At 41.8% G+C, this 14466-nt stretch overlaps 1 protein-coding gene across 25 annotated transcripts in view; it reads left to right on the plus strand.

The window, feature by feature from the left end:
• Positions 1-14466, plus strand: part of KIAA1217 (KIAA1217 ortholog) — a 325153-nt gene that overhangs the window by 134913 nt on the left and 175774 nt on the right. For 3 of the 25 annotated variants that reach the window (XM_085538722.1, XM_085538737.1, XM_085538738.1), the window contains exon 1: positions 4448-4573. The exons of the other annotated variants lie outside the window; for them this stretch is intronic. The gene's annotated coding sequence lies outside the window, so the exon portion shown is untranslated. Of the gene's footprint in view, positions 1-4447; positions 4574-14466 lie in introns of those variants that run through there. 25 annotated transcript variants of the gene reach the window in all.

The following is a 14466-nucleotide window of genomic DNA, read 5'->3' on the forward strand; positions in this document are numbered from 1 at the left end:
TACTTTTTTAGTGCTGGTTTATTGGAAAAGAGCAGAAGTACAGCCCTTATTGACTTAGTCTTGTGCTTAGTGAGAATTCACACAAAGAAGAACAATTTAACATGCGACTGACCTTTTACAGTATGAAATGAAGAAATGGACTGCTAAGGTTACCGGAGTGTGGCAGGATGTTTAATCAGCTTCTTGCTTTAAAGAACAGTAGGAAGGAGATGATGTATTAAAGATGATAGCTTCTTATGGATTTTAACTCGTAACACCGGGATCTGAGTACAATAGCAGATTAAATCTCTGTAGAGAAACTTCCTACTGGATTTGCTATTTTTAGGTGTTTGTGGCTGCTTCTTCCTTTACTTCTTGCTATTTGCTTTTCTCCCTTGAAGACCTCGAGTTGCTTTCTCTGAGATCTTTTTCCATACTCTGGTAATGTATTCCAGCTGAGAACAATCTTTTTCTGTTAGTTTTGTCATAACAGGCAAAAGAAGACAGAGTAAATGAAGCTGTGCATTTTGCCATAGTATTTTAGTGAGCACGTGAGGTAAAGTAATGACTGTGAGCACCAGATATTTGCAACACATAAGCATTTAGCAGCCCTGCAGACTACCAGGTAGCAATAATAATAAATCAACACAGATTTGCTTTTGCAGCTGGCTAGATGGGATAGTTGGGTGTCCTTTACATTCTGCCTGCCCATCATGTTTGAAACTTCCCAGTTGCTGTGAGTGCCTCATAAAAGGCATGCATAGAATCTGTAAGTCGGATGCCTGCATGTATGTATTTTTATAAAGCTTCCGGAAACATTTATCTGTAATTTGTGTTCTTGGATCATATATTTACTACTGAGATCCAGCTTTGTGTCAGACATTCCTTATTTTTAATAAGTTGAGTTCACATGATAAAATAATTGTAATATTACAGAAATATCTTCGTAATGGTCATGTAGCTTCATTAGGATGCTCTTCATTTTCACTGTAATGAATTTTAATTTTGCCTTTTTTTGAATGGATCTAGAACTCTCTAGTTCCTTGACTCTCCAGTGTTTATCTTTAGCTGTCATCACCCTAAAGCAGCATTTAGGTTTTGCTTCCTCTTGAACCCACTGGTGGATTCACTTTGGGGCTTTTTTAAGTTATAAATTTTTCTCTCCTTAGCTAGTCCTTGAAGAACTGGGCAGCTCACATGTTGTTTAACAGTAGCTGTATTTTTCCCTTGTCCTTTGTAGGGATGCAGGCAGATCAGAGCAAGAACCCAGTGGTTGGCAACTCTCCCCATAGCAGGGTCTTGGAACCTGTATAATCTTTAACCTTGGCTGATTCTATTTGATGATATAAGTGAAATTACTCTAAATAACTTATGATCTTAGAAGATTCCTTTTAAGGACCTGGAAGTGAATGTTTCTGACTTTCAGCAGTAACTGCCAAGTCTCCAGCTCAAAGTAATTCCTATATCTTCAGGGTCAAATTTACTACTGGCCTCTCCAAGATGACCAACAGTTAAGTGCAGACAGTGAGAGCAGAGATAGTGATAGTACCCACTGTGCATTTTAAATGGCTTAAACACAAGGGAATGACTTGAACACCTGCTTCTTGTCCTGTGGTCTCAATGTGCCCTTGTGATGGAGATTTGAGTCCAGAAAAGGCACATGCATCTCTGTCACTGGATTCTCTTTTGGTTGAGATTTTTGTCTCCAGCTTCCCCTTGTCAGAGTGGTGCCCTGGGTTGTAATGGAGAAGGGTTAACTCCTGCAGTCCCTACTGAAGCTGGGCCAGAAGCATAGGCAGAGGTCCAAATGGCAAGGAAGTATGAAGAAGAGTAATAAGACAACTGAGAGTTAGGAATGGGAAAGCCTCTGCCCTCCTCCAACTTTTTGTCACATCTTGGATCTGGTTCAGATGAAATTAAATCTGTATAAATATTTTGATCTCATTGTCATAAGGATTGTCAAAGCAGAAATAATGGCATTAGCTTTTAGAATGGCGTAACCAAGGTAAAAGCACTAGCTGAATCATTGAGAGAAGTCTTCCCAATGTTACTTGCATGTTACTTCTACAGAGGATGCAGATTCCTGCCTGGCTCTGGATGGGGCTTTTTCCCTTCACCAGAAATCTCTGCCTGGCTTAGAGGTGAGCTGAGGGTGAGGGGTCCCTGATGCCACCCTCCTTTCTCCACTCCTCCAAGCAGGAGCAGTGTCCATGGGTGTAGTAGCAATAACCACATTCTTGATCCTTCCAAGGATGCTTTCTGGACATGTAAAATGAGATTTCAGTTTTGAAGTACCATGAGTAATTTGCAATCTGTGGAGTTTGGGACTTTGTTTTGGGAACTGCTGTCTTGGATTTTAACTATGAAATCAAGATAGCATCTGTTAGCATTTAGTCTGGTTTTCAGATGAACCTGGATTTTGGTATGGAAATCTAATTAGTCTGAGTCGGCACTCCTTTTTCTTCTGTGAAATAAGAATCATCAACTAAATGGATCTGTAGCCCCTTCTATTGACATTTTGGGAGATATGGGCACTGCCCATGTTAATCAAAGTGTAGCCATGTGCTTTCCCAGGAAAAGACTTCAGTATACTGGTGCATTTTCATACCTCCTGCCTATATGGTAGGAACACTTTCTGCTAATCAGATGGCACATAGCCATGTGCAGTGAAGCCTTTTCTGCTCTCTTTGTGTTTCTCCCAGAAGCACATTCAGCTTTATTTCCCTTCTTCTTAATGGAAGACTTATTTGCCAGAAAACTTGTGGAAATATTTTCACTGTATTTCTCCATATTTTTCCCAGTAGAAAGTACCTTCCATTTCAGCTCTTTCCTCTGACATATTGACTCCAGCTCTGTTCTTTCTGGATTTCCTGCATGCATTGTTTTTCCAAGTTTCTGTTTTCAGCTTGTGATTGTTCTTTTTGCACTGATGGAGCATCTGCCCATAATCTGCATTTCTTTAAAGTAAAAAGCCATTCTGTTACATCGAGGCTTTGAGTCAGGGATAAATTCCAGTTCAGTCTGTTGTTCCCATGGATGACTTTTGGTTGTCAAAATTCAGTGACTGAAAGAGGAGCCTGGGCTGCTGATACAGTGAATGTAGCCTCCATAGAGAGGTCAGTGCTTCAGTCTTCCCAGTCATGGCTCAGAGTATCCTAAACTGATAGTGGTGGAAGAAAATACATTCTCAGGAAGGACTTTTTCTCTTGTTTTTCATGTACAGTAATGGTTCTGTGGTGCTCTTACAATACTTCTGCCTCATATAAAAGTACATAAAAGACAAGATTGTTGTTTCTCTGTTTCTTAAGTCTATTACATGGTGGGAAAAATATGAGAGTAAGGGACTGTTAAATCTGGAACTGGCATGATATAGTGAAGACACCTGTGATTACCCACCTATTGCTACAGGAAATCAGATGAAGATTTCTTTTTCATTGCAGTCTTCACAGAAGAGTCCTGGTAAAGGTTTGTCAAGGCTTAATTGTTCACAGCACAGCAGAGCTTTCAAATATTATTAGACCCCAGAGCGAAGGTGTGGGCTGTACAGGGACAATTCTGGCCCGGTGCCTATCTTAAGATCATAAGAGATACTGAGGTTGCCTCAGCTGAGGCTGCAGGAGCAGCCAGTCTTTGCCAAATCCTTTGACATTACAAAGGGAGCTCTACAAGAGCCTCGTGATCTACTGAGCAAAGCTCCCTTCCTTTAAATTAGAAAATGAACTGGTCCAGGCTGAAGAAATGAAGAGGAAGGGACAGATAACGTTGTGTCTTTGTAAAAACAAACACCTCCCTGTTTTCTCACTTACTAAGCACAGCATCTGACACGTGGGCTAATGCCCACCCTTCATCACTGCTGTAGACACTGCTGATCACAGAGTCTAGCATATGGTTTCACTATTGATTTGGCTTTCATTTAATTGAGTTCTTAGAAATGAGGTTGTTCCATGCTGTGCACATTTATACAGACACTCGGTAAATATTTTGCCTTTTCATTGCCTGCTGGTGGAAGCTGCTTGGAGTGAAGTCAGGATGCTGGTACCAGCTTGTTTTTGTTTTCTGACTGCTTGCCAGGGTGTGCATGGCATTTCTACAGATTTTCTTTTAACATGGCAAAGGCAATCTGTCCACTGCTGCTCTCCACAAAGCGTTGTAGGTTTATTTACAGGATTAGCTTATAAAAATACACATACAAAGTGAGTGAAATCTCACTTCCTTACTATAAGTGATCTTAACAAAGACCCTTCCGGACTTGAAAGGAAAGGCAAATAAGCATTATGCCACGGTTTAGGTTTCTACAGTGGGAAGTCTTTTAAAACAGCTCATAGAGATCTTCTTTCTTAAACACTCGTGTTGACCTTTAGAAAAGTGGTGGCCAGAATTTAGAGAGGGGGTTATTTGTTTGTTTGTTTGTCACAAGTTGGTGAGGCTTTTCCTGCTTGGAGATTGAGAGTAGCTTCCTCTTGCGATTGAAGGCTAAGGCGGGGAAGGAAGACTTGCTGCAATCTCTTTCAAGAATAGTTGGAGGAGGAGGAAATTCCCTTCTTGTTGCTAATAGCCGATGCAGACCGTTTTGCTGGAGGAGGAAGATAGTTCAGTAAGTTAAAAAATACATATAATATTAATTTCTTTATTTCATCTTGTTATTATCTGGGAAATTCATTGTTTTGTGAGTGAAGTACGTTTAACCTTCTTTGTTAAGGGAGAGGGAGAGCTGCGCAGGTTGGCAACTCAGTGTATTTTGAACTCAGTATATTCAATTTTGGTGATACAGGAAGGGTGAAATATTCAGTTAGAAAACAACAGTGTATGATCTGCAGCTTGTGTTGCATAACATCTGCCTGAACTGCTGCTGTACCTCTGTGAGACAATAGCAGCACGTTTCATTATCCAGGAACTTGGATTAAGAGAGACAGGTAATTTTACCAATCCATCCATGTGAAATATTCATATCTTTTCAGATGTTTCAGTTTGCTTTAGGGTACTTTCCTCAATAATTCAGAAACAAGGATGCTGAAAGCAGAAGGCATGGGAGGCTGTGGGAGCAGATCCGTGTGCAGAGGGAAGATAGATGCCCATGTATTCTTATGGGCCCCTGTGGGGACAGGCACTAAAGAGACTCAGCACCCTTAAAGCTTTAAATGGTGGAAAACTCATGTTTGTTCTAGTTTGTTGTCCCTCAGAACATAGGTTTTGTAACAAATGGGGGACTTTCTTAAACTTTTGTGCAGTGGAATTCAAAAGAAAATAATTTAAGAAAATGAAAGGAGAAGAAACTGGAGCTCTTCCACCAATTAATTTTTCAAGGGATTGTCTGCAAGCCCTTTCAAGCCGAAAATGCTGCTGCAGGTGTGAAGTTAGTTTGCTTGTAAAGCTGCTTGTATACCCAGGTGTGCCATCCTCACACACTATCCCTGTCACATACGTGCTAACATTCAAGAAGAGGCACATTCCTCTGCTTAATGTCTCATCCCATCCCATGTTCTTCTTCAAGACTTGGCCAGGCAGGACTTGTTTTCGCCTTCATCTCCCAGAGACATTATCACCTTCCTTGGATTTCTTACAGGTTTCTGTCAGATGTGCATTCCAAAAGGAGAAACTACTAATGTTAGTTTCGTTTGTGCATCCTTTTAAAAAAGATGATGACTACTTTTTAATGAAAGAGAAATATTCACCTGAGAGAGGATTTCTGCAATCTACATGAAAATGTTTTTTATTATGGTATATTATTAACAATACCCTGAGACCCACTGCAGAATTCAGCAGACAATTATACCACACACTGTACAGGAATTTATTGTGCCTTCTTAGAGTTTATAATTTAATTGATAATCAGCAATATAAAGAAGGAATATTATTAAAATATTGATATTATTAAAAATATTAAAAAACAAAAGCCCTCCTATCAACCTCAAAATGCTGAAGATGTACATGCTATATATATTCAAAAGTGCCTATCTCTAATTTAAACAGCAAACATGAAACATAAACACCACCATAAGCTTTCTCCACAAGTGTTACTGCTTTATAGACTTCCTCTGTCAAACTTCTTTGTTCTTGCTTACACTTTCCATATCCTGGAAGAGACCCACTCTCCCCACTCTGCCTGGAGTTCTTTAGCTGTGCCTTATCTGCAGAGCATGATGGCAGAGTGCTTGTGCTGCATGCTGCAGAGCCCTATGCACTCACATCCCATGCCTTTGCACCATCTGCCCCAGCCTTGCAGAGCTGTAGTGCCCTTGCAGAGCCCAGACATACTTAGGAAACAGGAAGCCCTAATATGTGTATCAAACAGAAGTTAGAAGAAAGTCACACTAGACAAGCTGTGTATTCTTATCTGCGAACCACCTGGTACAGATGTTACCAAGCTACAAACCAGTTTTGCCTCCGCAGTTTATCACTGCTTTCAAAGTCAATGCATTGGGGCCTCAAGGGCTTGAAGTCAGAGTGAACAAAATTTTTAGGTAGTAATTTTGCAGCAAATTCTAATTTTTTAATAGAGTCTGGTGAGTTTCAGCAAGGTGAGAGGAAATGCATCCCTCATTGAGCACTCTGTGAAAATAAGTGCTTATTGTTTGGATTGAAACCTTTTCTCTTTTTGTTTCTGCACTTACCAATGAATTTAAAACGTAGGATTAAAATTGCTAAGTTACATAATACTGGCCAAATCTTGACAATAGTTTCGTAGGAAGCAGACCGTGTAAATGCAAAATCAGAATGGTGTGTTTTGCTGAAGTGGTACCATATGTTAGTTGATTAACAAGTTGTATGGATGTTAGGAGATCTTGGCTGCTTGTAAGAAGGAGCATCTGTTTTCTAAGTCTTTTATCTAATATGTAGGTGTACTTCGCCAAGTTGAAGCTTTTTTTTCCTGCCTTTTTTGTTGTTGTTTGTTTTCCATATCAGCTATGAATTCCAACGGTATTTTTCCTTACATAGACAACATTAATACATTTTTAATATTTATCTCTAATCCCATCTCTGTAACAAAAATGCAGTAATATGAAGAAACAATGCAGAACGTCCCACATGTGCAGGTGTTTTATATGAGTGATCCAGTTTTTTTCCAGCTTGTGGTTGGTATTAGACTTCATGTTTTGTTTTGTTTCTATCTTCAACCAGCAAAGCCAGTAACTAAATTGCAGAATACTTGAACTTTTCTTTAGATGTTGAATGTTCACGTTGACAGAATTACAGTGTGGAAACTAAGTATGCGTGCCTGCACACATCACAAATGTAACTGCAAGAACAAGTGTCGTGTTTTTACACAGTAAAAAGTACCATCTTCCACTTAAGATCTATTCTGAGACCTTGTGTAGAGTTTAAGTGGTTCATCGGTCTTATTGTACTGACATGCAACAGGTTCTCTTGTAGCCCAGCCAGTGTTGTGGCTGTGGTGAGAGTTGATTGACTGAGGCTTAACTCTGAGTAGAAATTAAATGTTAGAGAAAGATCAGAGAATTTTTAGCCTTTTCTTGCCCACCTTTTCATGCCCGCTTTTGCTTCTAAGTGTTGAAGAGGATCACATTTTGAGGCTTCCCAAACAAAGCATCTGGGAAAAACTGAACTATTCTTAGTGTGATATGGTGGATTTTTTGAACCTTTCACTCAGATGAGGATCGTGGCTCGGCAAAGAGCTTTGGTGGGACGTGATGCTTGGGTTTGTGCAGAGTGCTTTGCTCAGGGCCACCTCTTGGGGAGGCCGCAGCAGGAGCTGAGTGGTCAGTAGGTGCTGTAGAGCAGTAAGGACAGACCAGATGCATTTAATCTGTGTGATTGGTTAGGTTCCATGGTTACAGGAGCTGTGGTCAGATGAGGCTTCACAAGCCTCAGATTTTCTCTTGGTCTACGGAAAGCTGAGCGTACTGACCCTTGAGAGCAGGTGCAAGTACTTCAAAGAAATCATTCCTCTCAACATGTTTTCAGTGGGAGACTCAAGATAATGGAGGCCAGTTTTGTTTGGATCCAGATGCAGCCTGTGGCTGGCAATGTTGCTGCTTTGTTTGTCTGTCAGTTTTTAATTTGATTCCGCATCCTCTGCTGCGGGAGAGCTGTGCTACACGCACAGTGAGAGAGACCTCTCCAGGAACAACCTGTCCATATTCAGCGCTCCTCTCTTTTCGCATCCTTTGGCATCACTGTTTCAGCTCTACGGCCCACAGTGCAACCCGGGTTCTGCCCTCAGCTCAGCCGCCCGGCTGCACCCCAAGCCCCCGCTGGACGTGCCCCGTCCTTGGAGGTGTTCAAGACCAGGTTGGACGGGGCCCTGGGCAACCTGATCTAGTAAAGGCATATGTTTGGTGGCCCTGCTAGGCAGGGGGGTTGGAACTACATGATCCTTGAGGTCCCTTCCAACCCGGGTCATTCTGTGATTCTGTGACCCCTCCTGGCGCGGTGTCGCCGGCAGAGAGCAGCAGCGCACCGCTCCCGTCTCCCCCCATGGCCGGGTTGCCGTACGGAGCTTCCAGGCTGACACCTCGGGGCATTGCCTTTCTGGCAGCGAGGGTGATGGAAATGTAATTAAAAGTTAGCTTAAAAAAAAAAAAAAAAAAAAAAAAAAAAAAAAGGCAACAAAACATCAACAACAAAAAACCCAGCAGATCTCTTTTGCATGTTGTTAATATCTCCATTGGCAAAGTCTTCCTCTGTTCATCTGATTTCCCCTTTACTTTCATTAGAAGGCAGTAATTTGAAGCTGCGGGGGAAGTTTTGAAAGACGGTGGGTGGAGATCAACGTCTTCTCTCAGGGCTTTGGGACTTTCCATGGTAGGAAGCTGTTTGTTTAGTTCTGCCAAAATTGCATTTATTTCATTGGCAGGACATTGAGCGTAGCCATGTGATGACCACGGATCAACAAGTTAGGACGAGTCCTAACACAAAGGAGCAAGGCGAGCGTTGATTTCCCACTCCTGCTGCTGGGCTGCGTGCTTTACAGACGGCAGCTAAAATTCCTGCAAGAGCCGGGTGCTGCTTTTCATGCAGGTAGTCGAGCAAACAGCTGTGAGCTGCTGTGCACCCTCAGAACTGTTGCACACCTCAGCCCAGCTGGCTGCTCTCACCCAGCTTATGAAGTCACGACCTTTTAACTATGCCTTCATCTCTGCAAAGTGCCACAGCTTCTTGTCGTTTGTTCTCCTTGCATAGCTGTAATGGGCAGTATGAGATATTTTGTCAGCAAAATATGTTGATGGTGATGACTGAAGCAACAAACGATGAAGCAGCTAAGCAGGCAGTCAAAGCGTGGTCGTGTGTTTGTGTGAGAGGGAGAAGTGTTACCTGCTTCGTTGGCGCCATATGTTGCACAGAACTGACATCCCCGCGTTGCTCAGCAGAGCCCAGTATGAATGCTGTGATGTGTCTACATAGATTAGGGTCAAAGTGTAGAAGGAAGTGCTGTTTGCAACTCTTTTTGGCACAGCCACAGCAACCACTTATGAAGTGTTAAGGAACAGTCTTCATGCGTTGCCTTGCAAAGCCTGGCCAGGACTCATGCAGCAGCTCCATCTGGTATGGGATTGCAAGCAGAAGTGTAGCATAGGGAAAAGGCAGACCATCCTCAGGCTTGTAAAGCTGCATTTTACAATGGTGAGTCTCCTTAGAATATGGTCTGGGTTGGATTGTTTTGTTTTGAGAGAGAAGTGTTTAAGAAACGGATTGTCTCGTCTGCTGGAAGCAGAACAATAATAAAATGTGTTGGGCAGAAATAGAAATAGGAAAGTTTTTGAACAGAGAATCGAGAACATGAGCCTAAAAGTTAGGAGCAGCTCTTGAGGAAAGCAGTCTATGTGGGAATCACACAATGTCTAGAATATTGTGGGAAGTTGCTAAGAGTATTAGAAGATATTTCCAACTTTAGACAATGCACGGCTTTTTCAAATAAAAACTGTGTGTTATGGTCTTCTTAGATATACTTAAAGAGCTGCTATATTTATCTAAAGAGCCACATGTGTAGATTTTCTCAGGAGATTCCTACTACTTCCAGTGCAGAGCTGACCACTGAACTATCGGTGCTCTTCTCAGTGCCGCTTTGTCCTGGAGGGACATCTCTGGAGACAAGTTCACCCTGTCCCAAAATATGTGTCTAGCACGAGTGGGATGAATAATGTGCAGCAGGTGCCTGTTTTGCTCCAGTAGTGTACTAAGTGGATGGCTTACAATAGTTGCTTGTCTTTTTGAAGGCTAGGGATGGGTGAGGGGAGACAGCCTACCTTGCCTTAAGAAGAAGGAAGCTCTGGGTTTTGTAGGTGGTATCTATGGAGAAGTCCCATCAACTGGGAAATCACACTGTAATTTTCTCCTGTTCTCAGTGTCAATATTGCAGATGGGGGTAAAGCAGTCCTAGAACAACCAGTGCTTCTGCCATTCTGCAGTCACATTTGCAGGTCTCTATTCAGGGTCATTGGTTTCCAGTGGAGAATGGATTTGTCTTCTTTGACCAAACAGCAAATGCAGAGCTTGCTTATGCAAGGTGTTTTGACTTGTATGTGCTCCACACCCATGAAGCTTTCACGGTTTGTTTACCACTTACATTTTCTGGGTCAAGTCTTACCGAGAGAAACCATTGTGTAGCCTGTCATATATTGGAAAACAGTGTTTAATTAAACAAATCAGATGCTTATGAGAGTCTTCTCCAGCATACCCCAGCAGTTTCCTGTTACTGCGGTAGCTCCAGGCACACGACAATCCTTACTGCTCTGATATGCCTCTGCAGTTAACACAGAAGTACGTAGTCATAGGTATGAAAGTGCTATTGCTTTCCTGCAAGTTTGATAATTCAGTAAGAATTGCTTTCTAAAGTACTTGAAAATCTAATGAGATTCTGGATAGGCCACTTTCAAGTCAGCCAGTCATAACATTCCTTGAGAAATCGGTAGTAAAAAGTTTCTTCCTGTGCAGAGCTGCTTAATAAAAGGTGTGTTATTCTTCGCCCTTGAAAAATCCCTTGTCGAACCAAAAAAGCTGAAAAGTGCTCCTGTTTTGTGGGGAAGGGAGTGCAGGGTGGTGGTTTGACATCCAGATCACCTCAGGAAACAGTAAAAGCCAATTTCCAAAGGACTATAGGAGCAAAACAACTGGTGCCTTCATTGTGTCTCGCAGCTCAGCAAGAAACAAAAGACCAATTTAAGTAGCTTTGAAAAAGGAGAGTAAATACTCATCAACAGATGAGTAAATTCTCCTGCCCATGCCCTCCCTTTTGTGTGGGTGCAGACTCATGCACCAAATAAATTACTGTCTGCCTTTGGGGAAGTCAGAGCACGAAGGCAGTGTGCCACAGTTACTGCCACTGACCCCCTGCATTGTGATGGGGGGGTTAAAATGCTCAGGGGACTTCACTCCTCTCCACCTGTCTTCCTGGAGAGGTCGTGTGTGTTAAAGCGGTCAGACAGTCAGATTTGGTTCTTTACAATGAGTGAATTACCATCAACCCTGCTGCTGTCAGGTCCCAGTACTGGGCATTGATCTTTAAGTAAGCCTTGCCCGGCCTTTCACTGGGCCCCATATGATGAAGGAGAGTAAGGGGGGCTTGGTGCCACCCGGTGCTTAAGCCCCAGTCATGGCACCTACAGTCCTCCAGAGTAGCCTTTTAGTAATGGGGAGTTAATGAGGGGGAAAAGATGATCTCAGCCCCCCCGAGCTGTACTGATCCCTTGTTCAAAAGGTTTAATAACCTTTGGACACTTGATGGTATCCAGAGCTATGGATGCTGATGCCATGGAAGATTTGTACTGGTTTGTCCATTCTCTTGATAGAATAGCTGAAGCACTGCAAATTCATTCTCTAGTTTCCACTACACTAACTTTCCTGTGTAGACAAATATTTCGGATCTTTCTTTTTTTACAACAGATGAAATGATATGACTTAACTTATTGCACACTATTCATTCTCTCCCATGCCCTCTCTCTAGGAGGAGATTTCCATACAATTCGCACTACACAGTAGAATGTTTTGATTAGATCTGGGGTTGTTATTTTTCTATTGTAATGCAAGTGCTTCTATGTTTAGTAAGTGTGAGAAAGTGTAATTGTCAGCAGTGGTGCTTCTTGTACCACACTGAACCTAAGCGCAGTTATGGCAGGTCAGAGGAGCCCAGCCTTCAGATTTGACTTAAATTCCAGAACCATGGAATCATTTAGATCAGAAAGGACCTCTGAGATCATCAACCTGACCTACTGAGTCCCGTCACTAAGGCATGTTCCCTAGTGCCATCATAGTACTGTGGAATTAATATTCACATCCATGTTTTTGAATCATTATCCTACTTGTCTCATTTGATGCCTTGAATCTGTATGGAGAGAGACAATGAACAGTCTTGGGTCCTATTAAGTTTTTCTTGTTACTCATGTTTATGGACCTCAACCATATGTTTGGTTCATCTGTTCCCAGAACAGAGAGTCCTACATTATTTAGTTGTTCCTTGTACAGAAACTTTTCCATAACTTTGATCATGCAGGTCACCAGTTTTTCTTAGCATTTCTGTATCTGCTATATCTTCTTTGACCTGGGGTGAATTAAAACTTCATGCTGTATTCAAAATCTGGATAGACTGTGGATTTGAACAGTAATATAATTTTATTACCCATCTTGGTTGCTGATTTTTCCTAACATTTTCTAGTATTTATTTGAATTTTTAATCACTAATAACTACTGAGCTGAAATTTTCACAAAATGGTTGTTATCACTCCAAGAGTTTGAGGGTTTAGTCTGTTCAAAGCCATTGTGTACCACTTTGCCACACAGAATTTCTTCTGTCATTTTACTGCCTATTCAGTGAATCCTGTGCAGTTTCTTCTTCATAGCCAGCCCGCATCTTTACTTTGCTAAGTAATGTAACATTCTCAGCAAGCTCTGTCAAAATTGGTTCATACCCTCGTTACCCCTTTTTAGCTCACTAATGTTGGGAGCTGCCCAGACCAATGCAAATTCCTCTATGATGCCACTGGTAATCTCCCTCCTTCCCTAGGGAAAGCTGCCTTTTATTTCTGCTTGCTCCTTCCTATTTTTACTTTTTCTGTTTGTTTGTTTAAACCCATGGGAGGATCTCCTCTTTATTACATGCCCCTTAGAAATCCTAGCAAACTGTACCTGCTGAGTATCACATGCCTCTCTTCTCACTAGCTTGGGAAGTGGAAATACAGTTCTGCTTCTGCTTTCATTCATCCATCTGATCTTGGGTTGCAGATTGTCTCTGCAACATTAAATCACTAATTTCTCAGAACCGTGTTTGGCTTTTGCTACTTGCTTAACATGTTGTCCACATGCAACATGTTGAGAGTCCTGTTGGGGAGTGACTTGCATTGCTTTTTTGAGGCAGGGAGAAGTGTTTATGGTTCTTATTTTAGCTCCATCAGAGAAAGAAAATAATGAGCGCGAGTGCCTCTGTGGGTGAATTTGTGGTTTATTGAAAGCTGTGGCAAGAGCCCACAAGATGAGGAGAGAAAATAATGGCTGATTTTAAATTTCAGCTGTTGGCTGCAGCTGCAGCTTTCAGAAAGCCTTTCAGCCTGGTGCCTGTCCCACTTTTCTTCCTTTTACTGGAAAAGGAAGCTGAATTGCAACACTGAACACTCCATGACTTAGACTTTCAGTATGCAAACTTCAAGTGGCATGGCTTTGAGCATAGGTACGATCAGATGTGCATTATTTAAGAGGGGTGTCGGGACATGAAGATGTTGAATTCATTTTTTAACTCTGAATGTACAACAAGGTGCTAAATATTTTTTAAAAATAGATAGTGGATGACTCTTAATCTGTCTGCAGAACACTGAGTTTCTATGTTTTATAGAGATGTCATTCTCTGAATGAACTAGTAGCCTCTGAATTCACATCTACTTATCATGTATCAAATAAAGCTGCTATGTTCTTACATCTGGTGACAACTTCTGCAGGATGAAGGGGAATTTGTCTTTAGCCAAATAAAGCAACCTTGCAGCACGGCGGTCCCATGCTGATAGAACTGACAACATGCTACCTTTCAACAGCTGAGGCTTTTATTTGTGTCTTGAGGACACCCCTGAGAACTGAGTGGAGCCATGAAGAAAAGGTATTTAGTTATGATTTGTGAAGCAACACCATAGTCTTAAAGCCTGTGGCTAAAATCAAGTGTAGTTTAAGGCAGTGTTGAAAAGGGCCCTCATATTAACTGTAAGGCCTGCTGTGGGGTTGTCCTCCTGAAGGATGTTTCTCAGACTCCTAAAATCAGAAGACTACCCAGGCTTTTTCATGTAGAGTGGGGCAAAAAAATTACCTTGTTGGATGGTTGGGAAAAGAAAGTGGTTGGTAGTTATTTCCTATAGTGTTTTACCCTCTAATTCTGGTAGCCAAACTGCAAATTCTGGCTGTGTTTAGGCTCTGCTTTAGAAAAGTGGTCAGATTTGATTTAGATGTTTCAAAAAATGCCAGACTTATAACATCCTCTGGCCTAGTTTCCATTCTGCAGACCATCATCTGCCCTTACATTTACACCCTCTGTTCTCAATCTAAGAGTTGTGC

Source organism: Coturnix japonica, chromosome 2 (assembly GCF_054131305.1).
Source record: "Coturnix japonica strain WE chromosome 2, WE-NBRP24, whole genome shotgun sequence".
In the NCBI taxonomy this organism is placed as follows: domain Eukaryota; kingdom Metazoa; phylum Chordata; class Aves; order Galliformes; family Phasianidae; genus Coturnix; species Coturnix japonica.